Source organism: Macrotis lagotis, chromosome 1 (assembly GCF_037893015.1).
Source record: "Macrotis lagotis isolate mMagLag1 chromosome 1, bilby.v1.9.chrom.fasta, whole genome shotgun sequence".
Lineage (NCBI taxonomy): Eukaryota > Metazoa > Chordata > Mammalia > Peramelemorphia > Peramelidae > Macrotis > Macrotis lagotis.
The window spans coordinates 539,153,744-539,165,928 of record NC_133658.1 but is presented as its reverse complement, the minus strand read 5'-3'; the positions used below and the strand labels follow the sequence as shown (position 1 = coordinate 539,165,928).

The following is a 12,185-nucleotide window of genomic DNA, read 5'->3' as shown; positions in this document are numbered from 1 at the left end:
TACCACAATTTATTCAGCCATTCCCCAATTGATAGGTATTTACTCAGTTTCCAATTCTTTGCCTCCACCAGAACTGTTATGAATAGTTTTGTACAGGTGATGCTTTTACCCTTCTTTTTTCATGATCTCTTCAGGGTATAGACCCAGTAGTGGTATTGTTGGATCAAAGGTTATGCACATTTTTTTATTGCCTTTTGGGCACAATTCCAAATTGCTCTCCAGAAAGGTTGGATGAGTTCACAGCTCCACCAACAGTGTATTAATGTTCCACATTTCCCACATCCCTTCCAACATTGATCATTGTCCTTTCTGGTCACATTGACCAGTCTGAGAGGTGTGAAGTGGTACCTCAGAGATGCTTTAATTTGCCTTTCTCTATCCAGTAAAGATTTAGAGCAATATTTCATATGATTATGGATTGCTTTCATTTCCTCATCTGTAAATTGCCTCTCCATTTCCTTTGACCATTTGTTAATTGGGGAATGGCTTTTTAAAAAATAAATTTGACAGAGTTCTCTGGTTTTAGAAATGAGTCCTTTGTCAGAAATACTAGCTGTAAAAATTGTTTCCCAATCTACTACATTTCTTTTGATCTTGGTTACAACAGTTTTGTTTGTACAAAGCCTTTTAATTTAATGTAATCAAAATTATCTAGTTTGTTTTTAATGATGTTCTCCATCTCTCTTCCTTGGTCATAAATTACTTCCCTTTCCATAGTTCTGACAGGTAAACTATTCTTTGATCTTCTAGTTTGCTTATAATATTTTTTTATGTCTAAATCCTGTACTCATTTTGATCTTATCTTGGTAGAGGATGTGAGATGTTGGTCTAATCCAAGTTTCTGGCATACTAACTTCCAATTTTCCCAGCAGTTTTTATTGAAGAGAGAGTTTTTATCCCCAAAACTGAATTCTTTGGGTTTATTAAATAGCAGATTACTATAGTAATTTTCTGCTATCTCTTTTGCACCTAGTCTTTTCCAATGATCCACCACTCTATTTTTAGTCAATACCAGACAGTTTTGATGACTGATGCTTTATAATATAATCTGTATTTCCTTCTTTAAAAAAAATCTGTGTTTTTTTTACAGGACAAACATTTAAATGTCATCCTCTGTGAGATTAAACAAAGAACACAATACTATAAAAACATCATCTGAAAGTTTATGCAATACTTCACATTTGTAGCATTTTCAAATCTCTTTTTTAAATGAAAAGAAATCTATTTTCTTTCCCTCTGACAGAAAAAATGAAGAAAAGTAAATTTCTTAGAACAAATAGGCATAGTCAACCAAAAGCAAATCCTTTTATTCTTTGCATGTATCTGTGTATATACACATGTACATACATACATGCATCTGTTATTCAGTCACATCTTACTCTTTGTGATGCTACTTGGGATTTACTTTTTTTTGGCAAAGATACTGGAGTGGTTTATCATTTCCTGCTCCAGATCATTTTACAGATGAAGAAATTAGGACTGTGTGCCCAGGGTCATACAGCTAGTAAGTATCTGAGGCCAGATTTGAACCATAGGAAGATGAGTTATCTTGACTCCTACTCTCTCCTCCTAGCTACTCCATCATATTACTTATTCAATTACTATGTAAGAGGCTAGAATAGTTTTAGTAAACTTAGCCTGGGATCTAACCAATCTGTTCAATTAAGTTTGTTCCCAAATACCCCCCCCAAAGGCAAATTTGATTCCTAATTGATTTATGCAGGTGCTTGGGTCACAATAAATATATCTCTAGAATGCAGGACCAGAAGTTGAGGCAGCCCTACCTAGAATTAATCTAATCTTTGAAGAAAAGCCTAGGTACACTGGGAATACTTCTAAAATTAGATATAAGAATCAAGTATCTACTATGTGCCATGGAAATATGGTTAAGCTAGCACTTTAAAAATGGTGTAGATGCTTTTATTATACCCATTTTATAGCTGAAGAAACTGAGACAAATGAGATTAAATGACTTAATAGACAACTATTATGCCTAATGCTGGATTTGAACTTGTCTTTTTTTTTTTTACTTTTTTTTATTTTACAAGACAAATGGGGTTAAGTGGCTTGCCCAAGGCCACACAGCTAGGTGATTATTAAGTGTCTGAGGCTGGATTTGAACTCAGGTGTTCTTGACTCCAGGGCCGGTGCTCTATCAATCCACTGTGCCACCTAGCCACCCCTGAACTTGTCTTTTTTATTCCAGGTCCTGAAACCTCTCCACAATACCACATGCATGCTTTAGTGATGCATTTGTTTTTTACAGTGATTGCTATTATACTCATTTCATCCTTTATCAGTTTATAAAAGTTTTTAAATTAAAAAAATGTATCTAGATATTATAGAATAAATTGTTCTTTCGATTATATTTTCTTCACTGCATCAGTTCATATATTTTTCCATGTCTTTTTGAACTTATCTATTTAGCACAATAGAATGACATCACATTCATATATTTGCCTTACTCAGTCATTCCTCAATTAATGAGCATTCTTTTGGTTGACAGTACTTTGCTACCACAGAAAGAGCTTTAAAACTCTTTTCTCTTTCATTGCTGTCTTTTGAATATAGATCTAACAGTGTTATAGTTGGGGCAAAAGGCATCCACTATTTAGGACCTTTATTTTTTGTTTATAAATTTAAATTGTTTTTCATATTGTTTTCCCAAAGTACTCCCCTCCTCCAAATTGATTACTTTCTTTTTTTAAATCACTTTTGCCAAACTTATAGGCATGAAGTAGCATTTCAGAATTGCTTTAATTTGTATTTTACTAATCAAAAGTGATGCTGTATGTCAAGGGATTTATTTCCTTGACAACTGCCTTTTCATATCCTTAAAACATTTATCAATTGAGGAATGATTATTTTCATAAATTAGAATCAGTTTCATATATATCTTGAAAATGAGATTTTTTTTATTAGAGAAACTTAATTTTTCTTAAATTAGTTTCCCTTTAATTTTTAGCCTTATTTTTTTGTATAAAAATTTTAAATTTTAATATATGCAAGATAATTGTAAACAAAATCCATATTTTTTCTTTTTTGAGTTCTTCTCCATCCATGACCTTTTATATCCAACTCAAGTACATTTGGAATTTAGCTTTGAATAAAGGGTAAGATTTTGGTTTACTCTAATATCTTCAAACTGCTGTTCAATTTTCTCAGAAGTTTTAACAAAAGCAATAGTTACTGAGTTCTTATCCTAGTAGTGGTGATCTTTGTTTATTGAATACTGAATACTAGAAATTTTTTTTTATGTTATGTAGGTAATCTCTTCCAATGATGGAACTCTATAATTTTTTAGTCAGTACTAAATTGCTTTGAACTTTACTGCTTTGCAGAATAATTTGAGACCTGGATTTCCTAGGTTCCCTTCCTTCCTAATTATTTTCATATTTTGGTTAATATTCTTGATTTTTATATGAATTTCATTTTTATTCTTCTAGTTCCATAAAGTAATCCTTTGGCAGATAGATTAATATGATATTAAATAAGTAATTAATTTAAATAGTATTGCAATTTTTGTTTTATTGACTCATTCTACTCTGGAGCAATTAATATTTTTCTAATTATTTCAAATTCTCTTTAATTCTCTAAACAATGGTTTATAATTGAATGCATCTTGAAAGGTAGACTCCTAAGTATGTTATTAATTCTGTAATAATTTTAAAAAGAATTTTTTTTCCTTCTGAGTTTTATTGCTATTTTTATAAAATGCTAATGATTTTATTTTTTTATTCTATGAATTTGAATTAATCATTTTGATTAATTTTAGTTGCCTATCTAGAGTTCTTTATATCACATCATCTGCAAAAAATAATTTCCCCCCTCTTTATGTGTCATTCCCTCAAGTTCTTTCTTCTTTTTTTTGGTTAAAGCCATCATACATATTGCTGTTTCAAATAGAAGTAGTGATAGTCGACAATATAGTCAACAATACCTGAGGGTATTGCAAAGGATTATGGTTTATCTCATTACATATAATGATAATCCTTAATTTCAAGTATATAGTATTTACCATTTCAAGGAAAGGTCTATTCCTATATTTTCTAATAATTCATTTTGAACAGAAATGAGTGCTTTATTCTTAACAAAAGCTTTTCCTGAATCTTGATATTACTGCATATTGATAACTCCATAAGATCTTCATACTTTTTGTTATTAATAAGGTTAGACTTCTAGTTTTCCTAATATTAGATCAATCATTGATCAATCCAGTCAAACTCTTCTCTCAATCATAATTATTTCACAAGTTCTGATAATAAATTCTATCATCTCAAGAATGCAAAAATATATTCCTAATTTAAAAACATCCTAATCATAGTGTTAATATTTTATTTAAATTTTTTGCACCTTTGTTGTCTGTGGTTTCAGAAACTCATCCTATCTATATAACTCAGCCACTGTTCTGTAACTTACATAATTTTAGAGAATTGCTTAGGGCCACTGAAAGGTTAAATAATTTGCCTAGGACAACATAGCTGGTACATCTCAGGAGTGGGGAATTTTGTCACTATTTCTGGTGGTTAGGTTGGGGAGAGGGGATACAAAAATCTATAAGACAAACTTCCTATCTTCCATAAATGCAGGCTCTAATTCCCAAGGAATGGCAATTTTAAATATTTACATAGAACCTGAAAGTTTGCAAAGTGTGTTCCATACTTGATCTTCTTTGGTCTTTAAAATATATTGGGGCAGTTAGGTGGTACAGAGGATAGAGCACTGGTCCTGGAGTCAGGGTACCTGAGTTCAAATATGACAAATTTGATTTGGTAGGGGTATTAAGGATGAGGAGAGGGAAGATGGCATTATTAAAAAACTAAGGTAGGAAGGTAGCAATGCTTGAACTGAAGGAGAAATGTTGATGTCATATATAACTCTATTTTCCTTTATATTTAAAGATATGCAAGTTCAGATTTGTGGGATTCAGCAGGTCCAAACTTATTTTGACCACACTTTTTAATGACTATGTTCTTGCATATGATTTCTAGCTTCATGATCATGTAACAGAGTTTATAATTGATTGGGGTGATAGAATTTATTACTAGTATCTCTGATATCATGATTGAGAAAAGAGCTTTATCTCAGGGAATTTTCATATTTGATCTTTTGTATTATCTTAAGTAGTCTCCTCTAGTCCCTCAAAGTGAACTGCATCTCCTGACAGCTCATCTCAAATCTGTGGCACTCTTTCATTGTTTATATTTAGATCATATGAAGAAGGCAAGTCAATAAACAAATGCACCATTAATTTTTCATAGACATTTTCCTCTGTAATGCTTGTATAATTTAACCCTGGGCTAGAATATGTGGTTCTCATGGGTTTTTTCATTGCATACTGGATCTTTTTTTTTTTTGCGTCTCTGAAATGAAGCAGTTTAAGGGCATACTTAAATTCACCTTGGTTATTGAGTGAAAAGTCTTACCACCACCTTAGTATATTACTTAGTATATCCATTCATTGATGTTTAAAACAAAATGGTTACATTAAAAAATAATGTGTCCATTTGAAAGAGTCTTATGAAGAATGTATTTTCCTTCAATTTTCATAATGCCCAGAGAAAGGTTCTTTTCTCCAATTGCAGCTGCAACAATTTACAAATCACAGCACTGACAAGCAATTTCAGAAATAACAAAAGCAGAAGAATAGACACATTGAAAGAACTTGGGTCAAGTCAGGAATGATCATTTCAAAAATCTGTCATCATTTTCATTATGGTAGCAATGATGATGGCAATGGTGATTATGATGACATTATATTATTTTAAAGCACAGTTGGCCAATCAATGATGAGTAAATGTATTCTTTGGTCATTCTTTAACTAGGCTAAGATCTGAAGGGTTTTTTTTTTGATGCTATATTAAAAAGCACCCTGAAGCCTCTTGTATAGAAAAGGTGCTTCTTTTATTTTTAAAATGTCACATTGGAGCTGAGATATAGAACCATGAACTGCTATAGCTGAAAGAAACCTTAGCATTGTCAAAATTTCAAATGTGTTTGGTGATAAGAATTATGAAACTTTGTGTCTCAATGAATAATCTCCCAAAGTACAAGTCAAGAAATAATTAGGCCAAATTATGGAGAAGTTCAAAATCTTTGATAAAGGGATTATAGGAATTCAAAATTTAAAAAGACAAATTTAAGAAATCAAAATTTAATTTTCTGCTGAGATGAAAATTGTACTCTGTACCTTGGGTATATCATTCCAGATTTTGAAAATTTATTTTGATATCTCAGGTATAAATCTGGATTCGGTTTTTGACTTCTGTGTCAGAAATGCACTATTCAAGCCTATTAGCTTACCTTAGAAGAAGGCAAACAGGATAAAGCATCATCAGATATATCCTGGCATGCATTCTCAGCAATAAAAAGTAATAAATTTAGCTTCTTATTCCTGAGTATAACCACTTAAATCACTTTAGAAGAAACTTTGAGAAATCATTCTATCCATTTTCCTACTTTTAGCTAGGACAACACCGAACCTTTCCCAGTCAGTGGAAATATTTAAGTATCCTAGAGGGAAGAAATTACATAGTTCTATCAATATCTTATTCCCACATTACTCAACTGTAATATACTTTCAGTTAGGGATCATACTTTATACTTATTTGCATTCCCAAGTGCCTAGCAGGGTGTTTTTTCTTTCTTTCTTTCTTTTGGACAAGAACTTTGATTTTAATGGGATAGGAAAATCTAAGTGAAAAAATGCACCTTAACAGTTCAGATCAGTACTTGCTCTGAAACCAATAGTTTTAAAAATTTTCCATGGGCACTGAGAGTTTAAATAATTTGCCTGGTATCCTACATTTAGTATAGATATATGTCTATATATAAGTATATAGATATAGATATAGATATATTAGAGCAGGACTTCAGCCATTTTCTTCCTAGTTTGGGGATTTGATTTGTTCACTTCTCAGGAGTTGCCTATATTTGTATTTTTTCCATATAGTAACTTCTAAATAATAACTGTTGATTTATTGGCTTGCCCTTAAAATGTGGCAGAAAAGATCAGCTACCAAAACTGTTTCACAATTTCTTTGTCTTTTTTTTTTTTGTCAAATTCTACACTTTGAAAACTCGAGTCATTGTCACTAACTTAGGATTCTCTTATCCAGGTGTAGGGAAAGTAGTGAAGGACAGAGTTGAATTTGTCACATCCAATTTTGAGCTCAAAATAGTTTGACAACTGTTAAAAAAGAAAAAAAAATCCAATGTGAAAACAGATCTATAATTTGTTTTGTACCCTGTACCCACAGGAAACATCTGCTGTGATTTTATAAGCTTGTAAAACTCCAAAACAAGATAAATGAAAAAAAGTGTTTCTTTTAAAGATAGTACCATGCTAGTTTCTAAACACACTACAGAATGAGAAGTCTGCAGCTTTATTTGGCAATTGTATATAATCTCACAGGCAACTGATATTTTATTCATTTAATTAAAAATGGAAAATGTATTATAATGAAATGTATTATAATGAAAAAAGTAAGCTGTGGAAAATGAGTAACTATTTGCTTAAAGTTTCCAATCACTTTCTTCTTTTTGTGTGGTTGTTTTTTTTTTTTGTAGCAATTAAGATGTTTAAAACAATGGAACAAGAAAAAGAGAGTTATGGGATGACTGCTTAATTTTCTCATAACCTAATTTTTAGAATACATTGCCAATTACTTGATAAGCAGAAAACTTTAAAACTTTAAACACCAGTGTTAATTACATTTATTAGTATTTGGCAATGGCAGTTCCCACTAATGATCAGATTTGTTATAAGTTATAGTTGCTCAGCTGCATTGTAAATTATTAATGGACACTGGGGCCATTTTTACCATTGATGGAGATGTTGTTCAGGATCTATTTTTCACCAAAACATGGCAACACAGTTCTCATTATTAAATCTGGCATTGTTTTGCCCTCCTATTCAAAAAAGTCTGAGAGAAATCAATTGCATGGGTCTGAACTAAAGGTGACATGGTTAGCTGAAGCTTTTGACTTGAAGTCAAAAATAGGTTGTATAGAGTTTAGTATACTTATAAACTCACATAGTTTTATCAGACTTTTAGAGTGAACAATTCCATTCAGTGATTTCCAACCCTGGTTTAATAACCCAAGATTTGAGAAAACATTTCTTACCTTTAAGCCTCCAATACTTATAGTTCTCAAAGGCTGGGATGGAAACAGCATTTTTGATAAGATATAACCCAGCCAAAGAGCTCTACAATAAATCTGGGACAAAATCAGATAGAACTTGGATCTATTGTGTGGGGCCTATGATGAAACATATGTATAGGGATCACATGTATGAGCACCAGTAAGCCAAAGAGCATAATGGTTATTACTTAACTCATGTATGTTTTTTTAGCTTTTGGAAGCATTTTCATATGCATTTTCTCATCTTATTCAGAATGAGTAGTTATATTTATCCATCTCTTTAGATTAGCTAAGTGCTTTCCTCATTAAAGCTCTCTGAGATAGGTACTATTAGTAATATTAGCCCCATTTGACAAATGAAGTAAGAGAAGGTCAGTACAATTCTTTACATGTGGAAGAAGTAATTATCAACTTGAATCACATAAAGCTTATGATAACATAGAGCTAGTAAGCAACTGAGTCAAGTTTGGAACTCAAGACCACTTGACTCCAGGTCAAAATAGCCATTTACTGTAACAGCAGTTCTTTCATAATGATGATGATAAAAATGATCTTCCTTAATTCTTCATTCTCAGTCACTCCTTCTCTATCCCATTTCCATTGTGAAATGTCACTTTTTAATTTAAACATTCATTTTTACTTGAAGGAGGTAGAAAGAAGGGTATTTGCTTGAGAAACAGTTAGAAAATCATTTTTTGAGAGACAAATAACTTGGCAGAAATATAGACAATTATAAGAGGAGCTAAGGGAAAGCAGATAAAAAATATTTATTTAATACAAATATGGCCTAAGCATATTCTTTTCCATTTAAGTATTACTGTCTTGGACTTTGATGGCAATAACTGGTAATAAGAACTTCATGGTAATTATGAGGCAGTTGAATATTGCCTACTTTGGTGAGCCTGACACAAATGTGAATTTTGTTATCCTCTCTTAAGGTAGAGGTGAGTAGATTTACATAAGATTATATACAATTGCTAAGTCAGCAATGGGAGCGAAAGTACAAAGATTATAGCAGAAAAGCTCAGAGTGGCCCATTAGTAAGTCAAGGAACTTTTATTTAGTGCCTACTCTGTGCTAAAAACTGGGTAAAGAGAAGGAAAAAAGGGCATAAAAATGAGAAGAGCAGTTGATTTTTTTTAGAGCACAGTTGAGACCAACAAAAAAGGGGAAGCTAGCTCTGTAGCTGCTGATAGGATCTCATCTGACTGGGAGAAAGCATTGTTAATTGTATCAGGGAGAAAGCTGATTGGAGAAAATAAAAGTCTCATATCTGAAGATCTGTGAGGGAAAGAATTTTTTTTTTTTTTGCAAGGCAAATGGGGTTAAGTGCCTTGCCCAAGGCCACACAGCTAGGTAATTATTAAGTGTCTGAGACCAGATTTGAACCCAGGTACTCCTGACTCCAGGGCTGGTGCTTTATCCACTGCGCCACCTAGCCACCCTGGGAAAGAAAAATTAATCCATGTTTCACTTTGTTGCTACTTACATTTCAATTATTTTTTTTAACTTGCTTCCTACTTATATGGTAATAAGAAAATTTATTTTAGGCTCATTACAGAACATATGAGTAGTAGACCTGGAAAACTTTGTGACCTTTAGGATTAGAATTTCTACTCTTACAGTGGCAAGAGTGGAAGGGTTTCAGTAAGCAAGTGATTCTTTGTGCAGACTATTCCCTAAGGAGATCACATACATCAGAGTCTGCCGTTTTCGGTTGTTCTAGACACAAGTTTCCTCCCTTCTAGGTATGTGCAAGTGTGTGTTCATTCTCTTCTAGGGATGTGGTAAATTGTTGTAAGGCATGGTGAGCTTGATGAGTGACTGCTATGTCATGGTTGTTCTTATTTTTGCTTCTTGCTTAGTGATGTCACTCATGTATAGGCCATACCAATATTATTTAGATGATGATACTACCAAAAGTAATTTATACTTTAGGTGCTATGTCAAAGTACCCAGGGCATACTTTATAGAGTTGTATAAAATAATGACAAAATTAATTTGGAAAAACAAAAGATTTAGATATAATGAGTAGTTGCAAAGGGGGGATAGGACTTCTAGACTTCAAACTAAATTATAAAGGATAGTCACCAAAACCATCTGATATTAATTAAAAAACAGAAAGATCAAAGGAATATACTGGACAAGGGAGAATAAGAAATAATAGAATTCAATAGTCAAGGTTTGATATAGTGGAAGATATAAATTGCTGAGGGAAAAAAACCAATTTACTATTTGATAAAAACTGGGAAAACTAGACAATAATCTGGCAGAAATTAGGCTTAGACCAATAATTTACACCATATTCATATCTATATCATCCATACCGATACCTATTTCTGTCTCTGTCTCTATATATAATTTGCAAGGCAATGGGGTTAAGCTGCTTGCCCAAGGCCACACAACTAGGTAATTAGGCTGGATTTGAACTCAGGTACTCCTGACTCCAGGGCCAGTGCTCTAGCCACTGTACCACCTAGCCACCCCTCACAAAATATTCTTTTTCTTATTTTAAACAAGGAGTTTATTTAAACAACAAGATGTTTGACTTGGAAGGGAAAACTATCTAGGATCAATTTCTTTATAGTAATTTATCCCTACTGAGAGACAGAGATTGCCCTACATGTAACAGCTACGTACAAAAAAGTTATAAAATCGTCCTTGTTTTTGCAATGATAAAAGAAAAACATTGAAATTATCCAATCAAACAAGATATGCAGGGATTTTTTTTTGTGGTTTTTTTTTTTTTGTTGTTAAACAGCAAGAGTAAAGTAACTTACTGGAATATAAAGATAAAAGTTGAATGAGCATGCCACTAATGGAGAAAAGGGATATTTTCACAGAACCAGTTTGTTTTTCCCCTCCCCATCTCCATTTGATGTTGATCAAGACATACCATCGGCTATTTAGTTAAAAAAAATACACATTATGCCTGTGCACATAAACCAGTTACTTTATGTACAATAAAGGAATGGGGGAAGGGAATAAAAGAGAGAAAACTATACTGCAGTAGTCAGGATGTGGATGAACCAAATCTTGGTTTTCTGATTGTGAATGTATTGTTTTCCCTGGGAACACAGTTCTGGAGTACAGTTGCAGGTTCTCTTTTTAGTGAAGACCTTCTGTCTGCTGCTGGAATACATCAATTGTATCTTCATCCTCCATTTCCAACTGTGCAGGTGTGTCTGTTTCACTGATTGGTTGCCCATCAAATTGGAATCTGATCAGCCTCATTGACAAACCCTGTAGTTCACCATAGGCTTTCATTAGTTTACTAAGTGGTGTGTGCCTCTTAATCTTAAATTGCACTACCGAACCATCTTGCCCTGCCACCTTCAAATTAATGTGGTCGTTGTTTTCAGTCTTGACGCCTTCCTTTGACTTTTTGTCGGCCATGGCGAGTCCGGGGGTCTCCTCAGCCGCCGCTTCACAAAAGAGGCACTAGGAGGGTCCGTTCCAAGGGAGGGGGTGGGGAGGGGGAGAAGCATCACAGGAGCAGCAGGAGGAGGAGGAGGAGGATGATGGTGGTGGTGGTGAGGAAGAGGAGAAAAAGAAGGAGGAGGAGGAGGAGGAGACCAAAGAAGAGGCGGAGGAGGAGGAGGAGGAGACAAAATATTCTTAAGGGATAAATGACCTTTATATATCTTACTAATAAAAAAAAATTTAGAAAAGAAGCAGATTATATATCTCACAACTATGCAATGAAACAGGAAATAAAGGCAATTTTATTTTGTTTTTTTAAAGGAAGAATATAAATAATGGAGATAACTTTGATTATTAAACCTAAAAACTTTTGCACAAATAAAATTTATATACTTAAAAAAAGAAATGATCAAACGGGAAAAAATGTTTCTTTAAATTTCTCTGATCAGTGTTCAGTATCCTATATATATGTTTGTATATGTATATATACATACATAAATATTTAATATGTATGTGACTAATTACCATTCCCAAGAGATAGTTAAAGAAAATGAATAAATAATTCTGAAAAGAATTGTGAAATATTCACAATAACATAAAAGAATGCTCTAAATTGT

At 32.9% G+C, this 12,185-nt stretch overlaps 1 pseudogene; it reads right to left on the bottom strand.

Moving 5' to 3' along the window:
- Window positions 1–11,253: 11,253 nt before the first annotated feature.
- LOC141521061 (small ubiquitin-related modifier 2 pseudogene) lies at window positions 11,254–11,541 on the bottom strand (annotated as a pseudogene).
- Between the last annotated feature and the right edge of the window lie 644 nt (window positions 11,542–12,185).